The following is a 14073-nucleotide window of genomic DNA, read 5'->3' on the forward strand; positions in this document are numbered from 1 at the left end:
CAGGCTTGGCACTGTCAGCCCAGTGCCCAACAAAGGGCTCAAACTCATCAACAGTGAAATCATGCCCTGAGCCAAAGTGAAGAGTCGGACACACAACTGACTGAGCCACCCATGTGTCCCTCTAGTTTTATTCTGAGATTTATTCACATCGTTGGTAAGTAGTGTGTATACCTTCAATATCTGGTTATTTCACTCAGGTACACATTATTGAGAAGAGGTATTACTGCAGACAAGAAAGAGATAAAAAAAAAAAACAAACTAATCCTAAGGACACATTTGAGAGAAACTTTGGCTGTTAAGCATAGTCCTAAGCAGTAAAACAATCCAAGAAAACTTCTGTGTATTTTTAACACAAATGGACTCTAAAAAAAGAGGAAAGTCAGTCAGGGACCCATTATTTGGGTCTCTGTTGTTATAATATCATCATTATTTAAATTCATATATTAGGGCAGGGCGGAAAAAAAATAAATAAATTCATATATTAAATTATATCTTGCATCTTTCTAAAAATTACCTCAAATAGCATTGTCATTATGAATATTAGCCAATATATCTCTAGAACAAGGACTTAAATTTTCTCAAAATAGACTGAAAGCTCCTAGAGAGCAGGAAGAATGTGAAATATCTTTCAAGTGCACTATAGGCATCACCTAATTCTAGTCTCACAGCAAACAGTAAAAAATATGAATCTGTCATTCTCTTTTAAACCTTAAACCTGCAAGTTTAAGGTATAATCAAAAAAGAAGAAAATGATGATGGGGAAGAAAGTTGACTAAATATTGAATGCCAGTAAAAGTTATGTTGGTAGCCTATTCCTGTTCCAGAGAAGATAAATTCAGGTGATCTTATCAGACCACACAGATTTTGAACTTACTACTTCTGCAAATAGAGGAAGCCACTCAGGTCTAGTTATGATGCTTTTATACTAAGACTCTCCCTCCAGTTTTCTCAAACCATATCTGATCCCTAATCCTGTATTTTTCTCATGTTCACCTGCTGTATTCTTATTCTAAACCTCTTCAAATCCTTAGACAACACAATCACTTCTAGAGCTCTTTCTTCTAGTGTTCTTACTCCAAATCTGTGAAGATTTGGGGCAGACACACAAGAGGAGTAAGGGACAAGTGGTGACAGTGTCAAAAGTCCAGGATGTCACAAACTAAAATGGGGAACTGGGGTGCCTGGGTGGCTCAGTCAGTTGAGTGTCCAATTTTGCCTCAGGTCATGATCTCGTGGTTTGTGGGTTCAAGCCCCGCATTGGGCTCTGTGCTGACAGCTCAGAGCCTGGAGTCTGCTTCAGGCTCTGTGTGTGTACGTGTCTCTCTCTGTCCCTCCTTTGCTCACACTGTCTTCTCTCAAAATAGATAAACAATTAAAAAAAACTAAAATGGGGAATAAACTGAAGAGCAATTTGCTCCTGGTTCTGATAACACCTCCCTTTGTCTCTGAAATGACTGTGTGCTGAAATAGAAGGTATCTCCTTAAAAGCCTTTAAGAAACAAATTGAACCATTATTTTCCAATAATTTCACTATTGGGCATTTACCCAAAGAAAACAAAAAGACTAACTTGAAAAGATACATGCAACCCCATGTTTACTGCAGCATTATTTACAATAGCCAAGATATAGAAGCAACCTGTGTCCATCAACAGGTGAATGGATAAGGAAAATGTGGTGTATACACACACACACACACACACACACACACACACACACACACACACACGCTGGAATATTACATGACCATAAAAAAGATGAGGTTGTGCCATCTGAGACAAAATGGATGGACCTAGAGGGTATTATGCTAAATGAAATACAACTGAGAAAGACAAATACCATATGATTCCACTAATAAGTGGAATCTTTAAAAAAATGAATTAACAAAAAGCAGAACCAGACCTATAAATACAGAGAACAAACTAATGGTTGCTGGGAAGGGAAGCAAAATGTGTGAAGGGAAGAGGGAGACTTTCAGTAATGGAATGAATAAGTCATGGCAATAAAAGGCACAGCATAAGGAATATAGTCAATGATACTGTAATAGCAATGTAATGGGACAAACGGTAGCTACACTTGTGGTGAAAACTTGTTAAATCACTAAGTTATACACCTGAAACTAATGTAACATTATATATCAACTATACTCAAATAAAAGGAAAAGAGAGGCACCTGAGTGGCTCAGTTGGTTGAGCCTCCGACTTGGGCCCAGGTCATGATCTCACAGTTCACTAGTTTGAGCAGCCTGGAACCTGCTTCAGATTCTGTGTCTCCCACTCTCTCTCTCTGCCCCTCCCTGCCCACACTCTGGCTGTGTTTAATAAACGTTAAAAATATTGTTTAAAGGAAACAACAACAAAAGAACCAAATTGAGTTTACAGTTATGGTAAAATGTCAGCAGCATAATTTCTATTTTTTGCAATATTGTTTCCTGAATGGTTTTTTGTCTTCCCTAACAGTAGTGAAAGCCTCTGAGATTTCCACCATACTTCAGCAAACTTAAACTGATTTGGGGTGGAGTTACAAAAAATGTGTTAGGATGTACATGGTAAAATTTTCCCTATGTCCAACTGAACCTTAAATATCACAAAATTGTGCCAGGACAATTCAATGAGGAAAGAATAGTCTCATTAAAAAATGGCATTGAGGGATGCTTGAGTGGCTGAGTCAGTTGAGCATCCAACTCTCAATTTTGTCTCAAGTCATGATCCCAGGGTCGTGGGATGGAGCCCCACATTAGGCTCCATGTTGAGCACAGAGCCTACTTAAGATTCTTTCTTTCTCTCCCTCTGACCACCTCTGCTGCTCACTCTCTCTATATATATAAATTTTTAAATTTTTTTTAAATTTTAAATGTTTATTTATTTTTGAGAGAGAGAACACAGCGGGAGAGGGGCAGAGAGAGGGAAACACAGAATCTGAAGCAGGCTCCAAGCTCTGAGCTGTAAGCATAACACAGCCCAACATGAGGCTCAAACCCATGAACCATGAGATCATGACCTAAGCCAAAGTCAGATGCTTAACCAACTGAGCCACCCAGGCACCCCAATAAAAAAAATATTTGATGGCCCTGAGGGGCACCTGGGTGGCTTAGTCGGTTAAGCATCTGACTCAATGTCAGCTCAGGTCTTGATCTCAGTCAGGGTCATGAGTTCAAGCCTTGTATTGGGCTCTAAGCTGGCTGTGAAGCCTACTTAAAAAAAAAAAAAGGCATTGGGGCACCTGGGTGGCTCAGTCGATTAAGCGTCCGACTTAGGCTCAGGTCATGATCTTACAGTTCGTGGGTTTGAGCCCTGCATCAGGCTCTGTGCTGACAGCTCAGAGCCTGGAGCCTTCTTTGGATTCTATGTCTCCCTCTCTCTGCCCCTTCCCCATTCACACTCTGTCTCTCTCTCAAAAATAAATAAACATTAAAAAAAAAAAAAAAAAGGCATTGAGGCAACTGGATATCCATATGCAAGAGAATGAACTTGGACTCCTATCACACACCACATGTAAAAATTAACTTAAAATGGGATCAGAGCACCTGGGTGGCTCAGTCAGTTGAGCATCTGACTCCTGATTTTGGCTCAGGTCATGATCCCAGGGTGGTGGGATCAAGTCCAGCACCAGGCTCTGTGCTGACAGAGCAGAGCCTGCTTGGGATTCTCTTTCTCCGATTCTCTCTCTGCCCTTTCCCTGCTTGCGTGTGTGTTCTCTCACTCTCTTTAAAATATTAAAAAAGCAGGGGCACCTGGGTGGCTCAGTCAGTTAAGCGTCTGACTCTTGATCTCAGCTTGGGTCATGATCTCATGTTTCATGAGATTGGGCCCCATGTCAGGCTTTGTGCTGACAGCACAGAGCCTACCTGGGATTCTCTTTCTTTCTCTTTCTCTCTCTCTCTCTCTCTCAAGATAAAATAAAGTTAAAAAAATAAAATACTAAAAAAACAAACATGGCACATTCAAAATGGGGTCAAGTATCTGGGGCACCTGGGTGGTTCAGTCCATTGAGCGTCTGACTCTTGATTTCATTCAGTTCAGGTCATGATCTCACAGTTCATGAGACTGAGCCCACAATGGACTCTGTGCTGACAGCATGGAGCCTGCTTAGGATTCTCTCTCCCTCTCTTTCTCTCTGCCCCTCCCTCTCTCAAAATAAATAAACTTTTTATAAAATGGGGTCGGGGTACCTGGGTGGTTCAGTCAGTTGAGCATCCAACTCTTGATTTCAGTTCAGGTTATGGCCTCACAGTTGGTGAGTTCAAACCCCACATCAGCCCTACTGACAGTGCAGAACCTGCTTGGGATTCTTCCTCTGCCCCTCTCTCTCTGTCCCTCACATGCTCTCTCTCAAAATATACAAAAAAAAAGGAAATTCAAAATTCAAAAATGTGGTCAAATATCTAAATGAATGAGCTAAAACTAAAACTTTTAGAAGGGGAGCCTGGGTGGCTCAGTCAGTTACGTGTCAACTCTTGATTTTGGCTCAGGTCTCACAGTGGTAGGATTAAGCCCCAAGTCAGGCTCAGCACTGGGCATGGTGTCTGCTTGAGATTCTCTCTCTCCCCCTCCCTCTGCCCCTACCCTGCTCATGCAGGCATGCACTCGCATACACACATGCACATGCTCTCTCTCTCTCTCAAAAAATAAAAAACCCGTACACGAATGTTCATAGTAGCGTTATTCATAATAGCCAAAAAGTAGAAACAATCCAAATATACACCATCTAATGAATGGATAAATTGTGGTATATTCATACAATGGTACAGTATTCAACCAACCATTATTAGAATGAAGTACTGGACACCTGGGTGGCTCAGTTGGTTAAGCGTCCGATTTCGGCTCAGGTCATGGTCTCACAGTTCTTGAGTTCAAGCCCCATGTCAGGCTCTGTGCTGACAGCTCAGAGCCTGGAGCCTGCTTCAGATTCTGTGTCTTCCTCTCTCTCTGCCCCTCCCCTGCTTGTGCTCTGTCTCTCTCTCTCTCAAGAATAAATAAAACACTAGAAAAAAAATTTTTTAAAGAATGAAGTACTAATATATGCTACAATCATATATGAACATTGAAAGCATGCTAAGTGAAAGAAGCCAATCACAAAAGACCACTTATCTCATGATTCTAATTATATGAAATGTTCAGAATAGGCAAATTATAGAGACAGAAAGCAGCTGCATAGGGCTGAGAGGAGGTGTGAAGGAAATGGAAAGTGACTATAATAAGTATAGCATTTCTTCTAGGGGTGATAAAAATGTTCTAAAATTGATGTGGTGATGGTTGTTCCATGCTGCAAATATATTAAAAACCATTGGGGGCGCCTGGGTGGCTCCATGAGTTAAGTGTCCAACTCGGTTTCAGCTCAAGTCATGATCTCGCAGTTCCTGGGATTGAGCTCTACCTCAGGCTCTGCGCTGAGAGTGCAGAATTTGCTTGGGATCCTCTGTCTCTCCTCTCTCTCTGCCCTACTTCCCCCCAAAATAAATAAATAGACTTAAAAAAAAACCACTGAATTGTACACTTTAAATGGGTGACTTGTCTCGTATGTGAATTGTATCTCCGTAAAGATGTTTTTCAAGAAATCATGCTTTCTCTTTTTAAAAACAAGGACACTATTTCATGTCTGTGGTTTAAATTAGGTCCCAACAAACAGCAGCAGCTGCCACCTGGTAAAACAAGATGGCTTCAAATGCTTGGCAAACAATTTCTATGTGTATGAGATTTTGAACAGCTGTTTTTAAAGAATACGTAAGCAAAGAAAATCAGTCTGTCGTACATTCTTACATTCTGACATTGTCATTTAATTCAGGACAGAATGCAATCACTATTTTCCCTACATCAAGAAACCAACAGTAATACTATTGATTACACATATGTCCAAAATGGATGGAGACAGATAATTCACTTTGACAAAAATAAGGCTGAAAATGCCATCAAAATGGCAAGCAGCAAAAGTCAGAGTACATATCTTCTGTTCATGTGGAAAGACTGAACAGATGAACAAAGCAGGCTGAAGTGATACTTGCTGGGCATACTTATTGCTAAACAATTACAAACATTCCCCCATCTGTCTATAGAAATCCTTCCTGATGCTTCTTGGGCATATTTCCCTAGAGTACTCCCTCAGAAGCTGATTTAAAACCATCTGTTTGATAAACAATTTGACTATTTCTAGGATGCACAGAAAACAGAGAGCTACCTTTGGTGGGTGAAAAAAGGGCAGAAGGAAAAAAAAGAAGGGCAGATATTTACCTTCATTAAAGAGACATAAGTACTACTGGGAATGCCACTCTGGAAAACAGCATGGAGGTTCCTCAAAAAACTAAAAATAGAACTACCCTATGACCCAGCAATTGCACTACTAGGCATTTATCCACGGGATACAGATGTGCTGTTTCAAAGGGACACATGCACCCCCATGTTTATAGCAGCACTATCAACAATAGCCAAAGTATGGAAAGAGCCCAAATGTCCATTGATAGATGACTAGATAAAGAAGATGTGGTATATATACACAATGGAGTATTACTCAGCAATCAAAAAAAAAAATGAAATCTTGCCATTTGCAACTACGTAGATGGAACTGGAGGGTATTATGCTAATTGAAATTAGTCAGAGAAAGACAAAAATCACTCATAGGAGGACTTTAAGAGACAAAACAGATGAACATAAGGAAAGGGAGACAAAAATAATATAAAAACAGGGAAGGAGACAAAACAGAAGAGACCCATAAATATGGAGAATAAACTGAAGGTTACTGGAGGGGTTGTGGGAGGAGGGGATGGGATAAATGGATAAGAGGCACTAAGGAATCTACTCCTGAAATCATTGTTGCACTATATGCCAACTAATTTGGATGTAAATTTAAAAAAATAATAAAATAATAAAATTTAAAAAAATAAAAGAGAGACATAAGTACTACTCCTGAGTTGGTGATACAAACTGGAAACAGGGAAAAAGGGAGACATGGCAGCACATGATGGTTTGGGAAAGGAAATCACACCTTTGTGACAATTTATTTCCTTTCCTTTTTTTTTTTTTTTTTTTAAGTAGGCTCTATGCCCAACGTGGGGCTCATACTCATGAACCCGAGACCAAGAGCCAGATGCTCCACTGACTGAGCCAGCCAGGCTTCCCAATTTATTTCCTTTTCTTAAACAAGCAAAGACTTTAAATGTGCAGTTCACAGAAGGAAAAAAAAAGATGACAATAAAAACAGGAAAAATGTCCTATCCAATTTTTAAAATGCAAAACAAAAATGGGCACCTTGGTGGCTCGGTCAGTTAAGCAACTGACTCTTGATTTCAGCTTAGGTCATGATCTCACAGCTCATGGGATTGAGCCCCGTGTCAGGCTCTGCGCTAACAATATGAGGCCTACTCAGGATTCTCTTTCTCTCTTTCTCTGCCCCTCCCCTGCTCATACTGTCTCTGTCTCTTTCTCTCTCTCACTCTCAAAATAAATTTTAAGAAAACATTTTTTAAAAAAGAAAGATACATATCATTTTTCAGATCTCATATTGCCAAATGTTTAAAAGTTGGATAAAATCAGTGTAGGTGAGGATGCAGAGAAGGATACATTTTCATTTAGTCTTGACAGGAATAAAAAAATTTTGGCAGTATTTCTCAATTTTAAATGCTTATATATTTGTTTCAGCAATTCAACTTCTAGAAATTTACCCTGCAGTCAATGGATAACGTAAATGGATAAATGTAAGTGGATATTTATAGTTCTACTGTTTGTAATAAAAACTAAGTATCTTTCAATAGGGACTGGTTAAATTATGGTAAGTCTTATTTGGGAATATTTACAGAGGAAATAATATGTATAGGATTTACTTCAAAATAATCACATGTTGACTAGTAAAGAGGGAGTATAGATAAAATACAATTGACCATGAAGTCAGTAATTTTCATTTCAGAAATTCAATAATTTTCATGAAGTTGGTGATGGGTACATGGAGGCTCACTATACTCTCCTTATTTTTGTATATGTTCAAAATTTTCCATAATACATCTTATTTTATTTATTTGAGAGAGAGCATGTGCACGAACGAGCATGGGAGGGGCAGAGAGAGAAGGTGAGAGAGAATCCCAAGCAGGTGCTGTGCTGTCAGTGGAGAGCCCCATGTGGGGCCTGATCCTACAAACCATGAGATCATGACCTAGCCAAGATCAAGAGTCAGTTGCTTAGCCAACTGAGCCACCCAGGTACCCCCAAATTTTCCATAATAAAAATATACAAACCAGGGCACCTGGGTGGCTCAGTTGGCTAGGCATATGGTTCTTGGTTTCAGCTTGGGTCATGATCTCATGGTTGGTGGGTTCAAACCCTGCATTGGGCTCTGTGCTGGCACCTCGGAGCCTGCCTGGGATCCTCTCAATCTCCCTCTTTCTGCCCCTCCCCTGCTCACTTGCACATGCTCTCTTTTTCTTTCTCAAAATAAATAAATAAACTTTAAAAAATATATACATAAACCTATGAAACAACCTCACCGAAGATACTGAATAAAGGTACTGACGTAAAAAACTTTGGAAATTACTGGAGTCCGTTAAACTAAAAGCCCACGGAACTGCACATTAGCATCGTACCCTTGCTAATGAAGCTGTTTCCCTCAGGTGTACAGGTTAACAATTCTGAAACCATTACACATGTTTACTGGACCTGAACAATTAGGTAAATGAATGACGGATAGTAGAAGGTTTCTCACTTTTGGAATGGGAAATTACAGATAAGCAGGAAGAAAAGGATAAAATGTTCCATTCGGTAATGAATTAGAGTTAGAATATTAACTTGTGTTTAACTTAATAAAAATACAGATGGTTACACCTACAAATATTTTTATGTATGCATATACACACACATTTACTTACTTTGTCAGCTGAGAGTGCTTAGAATCAGTGACACCCCAGTTGTAAAAACCACACCTGAAGCCAAGAATCTTAGTTTTTAATACCACTCTCCAATAAAACAAACCAAGGTTCTGTGAAGAAATGGCTAATTCCAGGACTGGGACAGGAAATATACAAGATGAGCCTGAGCATCTTATAATGTCAGAAGGTAAGGAAATGCTAAAAACAAAACAAGAATCCTAAAGTGACAGAAGTATATTAAAGGGACACAGGAGACAAACCAAATGAACTACCAAAAGCCAAATCTGATTTTAGCCTAAAGTACAAAATAAATATCTATGAGTCCACACTGATATAAGGAAATGATTAAATAAACAAATGGAGAACAAATCTCCCTTGCATAAGAATTCCAAATAATTTATATAAATATTCCAACTGCAAGCATGGGGACCATAAATCCCACTCCTTAAGTGTATGGAGATCTCCCTCCAAAAAGTACAGCATGAAAGAAGGGAAGACAGTACCTTTAGTGGAGAAACCTGACAACCTCAGCCAGGTGATTAAGGTCATTATCAACAATGATACATCATGTCAATAATGTATACCCTTGAAATGATGTGATGAGAATATCTCTGTATCTCTGGGATCCTCCACCCGTGAAAATTAATAAAGGGACACCTCAATAAGTGCACTCTGGATGCTAGAAGAGTAGGCTGTAAGGGAGAGTTGCACCACTCAATGTCAATTACAGTAAGAATTGTCCATTACAGACCCAACAAGAGAATCATCATAAGGAAAAAATCCTTAATTATAGTTCCCAACAGAGAAAGATGTACATTGTATCTCCTACAAAAAATCTACTAACTCTGCAATTCAGCCAATGGAAAATCCTCCTAAACTCTAGTTTTCCAATGGACTTTCATTCCAAACAACCTCTCACAACTTCCTCTTTCTCCATAAAATAATGTTCCTCTCCTTTGTTTGTGGGATTTGCCTATGGCTTTACCATAGCTTGCATGGCCTGAATTGCAATTCTCTGTTATTCCAAAATAAATCCATTTTTGCTGGTAAAATAAACTCTTTCATTTTTAAGGTTAACACACTTAAAAACCCATAACCTCAATCTAATTATAAGAACAGCATCAGCCAAATTCCAACAGAGAAGCACCCTAATACTCCTCAAAACTGTCAAGGTCAAGGGGGACCTTGGTGACTCAGTCAGTTAAGTGTCCACTTCTTGATTTTGGCTCAGGTCATGATCTCACAGTTTCTGGGATGAGCCCCACATCGGGCTCAATGCTGACAGTGCAGAGCCTGCTTGGGATTCTTTCTCCCTCTCTTTCTGTCCCTCCCTGACGTGTATGCAATCACACTCTCAAAATAAACATTAAAAAAAAAATGTTATGGTCATCAAAAATAAGGAAAGTGTGAGAAGCTGTGACAGCCAAAAAGAGCCTAAGGAGACATGACTGGTAAATGTAATGTGGTATCCTGGATGGGCCCCTGGGACAAAGAAAAGACATTAGATAAAAGGTGAGGAAATTTTAAATGGTTAGTAATAATGTATCAATATTGTTTCGTTAACTGTAATAAATCTACTCTAAGCTGTTAATAATAATGAATACTGGATGAAGAAGTATATGGAACCCTCTACCATCATTTCAATTTTCTGTAAATCTAAAACTGTTCTAAAAACAGAACCTGTTTTAAAGTTTATGAAAAAGGATAGGAAGTTATTAAAAATCAGTAGTATATTTTTTAAAAATCTCATGCAAATGAAAAATTACATAACAGAAAAAAAATAAATCTCACGCAAATAATTTCTTTTTTTTTTTTTTTTTTTTTTCAACGTTTTTTATTTATTTTTGGGACAGAGAGAGACAGAGCATGAACGGGGGAGGGGCAGAGAGAGAGGGAGACACAGAATCGGAAACAGGCTCCAGGCTCTGAGCCATCAGCCCAGAGCCTGACGCGGGGCTCGAACTCACAGACCGCGAGATCGTGACCTGGCTGAAGTCGGACGCTTAACCGACTGCGCCACCCAGGCGCTCCTCACGCAAATAATTTCTACTGTATACACTACTCCAAAAAGGATATATCCCAGTGAAATACTATCTCATGGGAACTAGCCCAGATAAAGATTATAAAGATATTAAGAGTATGTTTTTGGGGGGTGCCTGGGTGGCATCTGACTTCAGTTCAGGTCATGATCTCGCAGTTCATGAGTTCAAGCCCCATGTCAGGCTCTGTGCTGTCAGCTCAGAGCCTGGAGCCTGCTTCAGATTCTGTGTCTCCCTCTCTCTCTGCCCCTCCTCTGCTTGCGCTCTGTCTCTGTCTCTCAAAAATAAATAAATTTTAAAAAAAGGGAATATGTTTTTTGGCTTTCTGGAGGTAATGACCTTCCCATGAGAACATGCCCTTCATGAAGTACATCTTCCACCAGTCCCCAGAAGAGGAGAAGAGGAAACACAAGAAGTGCCTACTGCAGAGCCTCAACTCCCGCTTCATGGATGTGAGGTGCCCACAGTGCTACAACATTACCACCATCTTTAGCCATGCACCAACAGTAGTTTGTGTGTTGGCTGCTCCACTGTCTTCTGCCAGCCTACAGGAGGAAAAGCAAGGCTTACAGAAGGATGCTCCTTCAGACAGAAGCAGCACAAAAAGCACCCTGAATCAAGATGAGTGGGAAACTATCTCAAATAACACATTTTAGATTTTTTAAAAAGAATATTTTGGGGGCGCCTGGGTGGCTCAGTCAGTTAAGCAGCCGACTTCGGCTCAGGTCATGATCTCGCGGTCCGTGAGTTCGAGCCCCGCGTCGGGCTCTGTGCTGACAGCTCAGAGCCTGGAGCCTGTTTCAGATTCTGTGTCTCCCTCTCTCTGACCCTCCCCCGTTCATGCTCTGTCTCTCTCTGTCTCAAAAATAAATAAACGTTAAAAAAAATTTTTTTTAAAAGAATATTTTTTAATTATAAAACAGAGTCTGGTTTAGGGAATATTATTACATTTTTACTAAGTGCTCTATGCACAGACAGGACAAATTAGAGGACATTAGAATTTATTCCCCCTTATGATTAGAAGGAAACAAAGATTCTCTGATGTTCAGCATGATTATACTTACATTATATGATAATGTAGTCCCCACAAATAATGTAAATGAAAATTTGGTATATTTTAAATGCAATAAAAAAGGTTGCTCTTTAAAGACCGTTGATGAATTATTTTAATGTTTATTTATTTTTGAGAGAGAAACAGAGAGAGAGAAAGCATGCACCTGAGAAAGCAGGGAGGGGCAGAGACAGAGCCGGGAAAGAGGATCTGAAAGCGGGCTCTGTGCTGACAGCAGACAATCCAATGCAGGGTTTGAACTCACAAACCACGAGATCATGACCTCAGCCGAAGTCTGATGCTTAACCAACTGAGCCACCCAGGTGCCCTGATGAATTATTTTAAAAAGCAAAATCTCCTTTTTATTTCTTTTGTAAATTTGATATCCACATAAAAAAGGTATATAAATATTTAAAGAAGAGCAAATGATTGATGAATAGAATAAGAAGGAATGAAGTAAGGCTATTCATTTCATTTGATCTTTAACAATTCTATACTGAACTTCTCATCTCCTCATAAGCTATATCTTAAATACTTCAGCTCATTACTTACTGAGCCTACTTACTACTGTAAGCCAGATATAGTGCTAATATTAGAGAGGCAAAGATGACGAAAATCAGGGGAACTTCAAAGTGTTCACTGTCTAAATAAGGGAAAAAGAAAAACTATAACAGTGAACATGTCCCTTGGAAAGTCTGTAAAGGCTTTCTAGAGGAAGTTATTAATAGTAGAATTGGGTTTTAACATTATTGTATAATAAAGAATTTGGCTGGTCTTTGTGCCTGGTTCCTGGGAGGTAAGCCTCTAAACCTTTGGGGCCGCCTGGGTGGCTCAGTCCATTAAGCATCTGACTCTTAGTTTCGGCTCAGGTCATGATCTGGTGATTTGGTGAGTTCAAGCCACAGAGCCCCACATTGGGCTTCTGCACTGGCAGCGCAGAGCCTGCTTGGGATTCTCTACCTCTCTCTGCCCCTTCCCCATTCGCACACTCTCTGTCTCTCTCAACTAAAATAAAACTTAAAAAATAACATCTATTTATTTTTGAGAGACAGAGCGTGAGCAGGGAAGAGAGAGAGACACACACAGAATCTGAAGCAGGCTCCAGGCTCTGAACTGTCAGCACAGAGCCCAAGATGGGGCTCGAAACCATGGACCATGAGATCATGACCTGAGCCAAAACCAAGAGTCAGATGCTTAACCAACTGAGCCACCCAGATGCCCCCCTAATTCTTATTTTAAAATGTTAGAAGTGACTCAATTTTTTCTTCTAACAAAAAATATTTTTATTGTAAAAAAAAATGGAATATACAAATAAGGAAAAATGAAGAAGTAAATACCCTAGAATATTCCTTCCCAAAGATTATGTTAACTAGATTCACATCATGGTATAATGCCATATAATCTCTCTGACCTTTTAAATCTTTTTAAGTTTTGGGGCACCTGGGTGGCTCAGTTGGTTAAGCATCTGACTTCAGCTCAGGTCATGATCTCATGGTTCATGAGTTCAATCCCCACATCAGGCTCTGTGCTGACAGCTCAGAGTCTGGAGTGCACTTCAGATTCTGTATCTCCCTCTCTCTCTGCCCGCCCCCCCCCCCCCCATAAACATTAAAGAAAAATTTCTTTAATTTTTTAAAGTTTATTTATTTTTGAGACAGATTTTACTTTTTTATTTTTTAATTTTCAAGTTAGTTAACATACAGTGTAGTCTTGGCTTCAGACTAGAACCCAGTGATTCATCATTTACATATAACACCCAGTGAGATTTTACTGTTTTTAAGTAATGTCTACGCCCAACGTGGGGCTTCAATTCACAACCCTGAGAGCAAGAGTCACATGTTCTACCAACTGAGCCAGCCAGGCACCCCCATATAGGTAAATTTTTTTTTATTCATGCATTCATTCATTTACTCATTCACTTATTTTTTTTTAATTTATTTATTTACTTTTGAGAGACAGAGAGAGAACAAATAGGGGAGGGGCAGGGAGAGAGAATCCCAAGCAGGCTACGCACTGCCAGGGCAGAGTCTGATTCACAGCTGAAACCTAGGAACCATGAGATCATGACCTAAGCTGAAATCAAGAGTTGATGTTTGGGGTGCCTGGGTGGCTTAGTCGGTTGAGCGTCCCACTTCAGC

General features: G+C 39.7%; 1 protein-coding gene and 1 pseudogene across 15 annotated transcripts in view; one reads left to right on the forward strand and one right to left on the reverse strand.

Moving 5' to 3' along the window:
• The window catches only part of USP54 (ubiquitin specific peptidase 54), a 133897-nt gene that overhangs the window by 88152 nt on the left and 31672 nt on the right, over positions 1-14073 (reverse strand). The gene's annotated exons all lie outside the window — the stretch shown is intronic.
• On the forward strand, positions 11238-11509 carry LOC122201808 (annotated as a pseudogene).

Source organism: Panthera leo, chromosome D2, assembly GCF_018350215.1.
Source record: "Panthera leo isolate Ple1 chromosome D2, P.leo_Ple1_pat1.1, whole genome shotgun sequence".
Lineage (NCBI taxonomy): Eukaryota > Metazoa > Chordata > Mammalia > Carnivora > Felidae > Panthera > Panthera leo.